This window comes from Hakea prostrata, chromosome 4 (assembly GCF_041222555.1).
Source record: "Hakea prostrata isolate BN-2017 chromosome 4, UWA_Hpros_2, whole genome shotgun sequence".
NCBI classification, from domain to species: Eukaryota; Viridiplantae; Streptophyta; class Magnoliopsida; order Proteales; family Proteaceae; genus Hakea; species Hakea prostrata.
The window spans coordinates 52,078,852-52,080,148 of NC_142603.1; positions in this window are offsets into that span (position 1 = coordinate 52,078,852).

The following is a 1,297-nucleotide window of genomic DNA, read 5'->3' on the forward strand; positions in this document are numbered from 1 at the left end:
AAGCTGTTTCTCAGATTTTTTTTTTTTTTCTTCTCCTTTTAAATGTCTAAGCGTGCTTAGCGTGTATGTGATAAAATAATTATTCCGTGTTCTTCTTTTTTTTTTGGTAAACATACTTTTAATTAGCAAAAGGGCAAGAAAAATCTAAGATATCCTGTTCGCTTCGCCGAACGGATGCCGCCCCTTGCCTGGCCGGGCTTCCGCTCGCCGAGTTGCCCCCTCTTTGCCGCCGTTGGGGCCGTCCTCTCCCCGTGCTCCCTCGGGCGGGTCTCCCGCTCGCGGGTGTCGCTTCCCGTGTTCTTGGCCTTCCGGGCCCGGCTTCCCGTGTGCGCTCCCTCGGTGGGCCGGCGGTTTTTCCGTGTTCTTTCAACAGAATGGAAGAGACGGAATTGAGACTCCAATAATAAGTGACCAGATGCACAGTGTCTTTGCCGCCTGTTGAAAGACTGAAAGAAGAAATCTCAATAATGATCCGTTCGTCACTACTTAAGTCATCAAAGATTCTTTAAAGATAAGGATGAAGAAATCAATTATAGATAAGGACGAAGAAATCAACTGTTGGAGGAGGAGAAAACTCAGCCACGCACAATAAGAAATTAATTAAAAAAATTTGCCATTGTGTCAGAGATATTTGGTTTCGTAACCAACTTAATTTTTTTTTTAAATATTGTTAGGGGATTGAAAAAAATATCTCAAATTTCAATCGAAACTTGGAGACTTGTCGAAACATGGTTCAACCTAATTAGACTAGCTGATTCATGAGAAAAACAAATTCTAAATTTCGTGAAAAACATGAAAATTTTCGTGGAAACCTAAGATTTTTTCCTGCAAGTTTCTTGAGTTTCCCATATTTTCAATTTTTTTTTTTTTCACTGTTTTTTTAAATACCCCTTCCATCAGGACTTTCCTATACAAATTGCATATTCCCTCATATTGGTTATCTTAGGCATGTTGATGATCAGATTTATAAAGTTACAGTTGTTGATTATCTTGACAATCATAAACATAAAATGTCATGGGATGTCTATATTCATTGGTTGGAAGAGATGATGTTACATGCATAGTACTACTCGCCTCATAAGATGGATCCACCAAGACACTCCTCTTGGCATTGGGTTGTACTTTCTTTTTATTGTTAATTACTTTGTTTTAATGTTTTGAAGTTAGAAATTATATATTGAATGTTATGTATTGAAATAGATAAGTTTATATTATACTTCTCGAACAACTCTACATTGATGTTATGTACGTTAAATGACATATCTACATTAATTTTTTTAGTAAAATACAATCAATG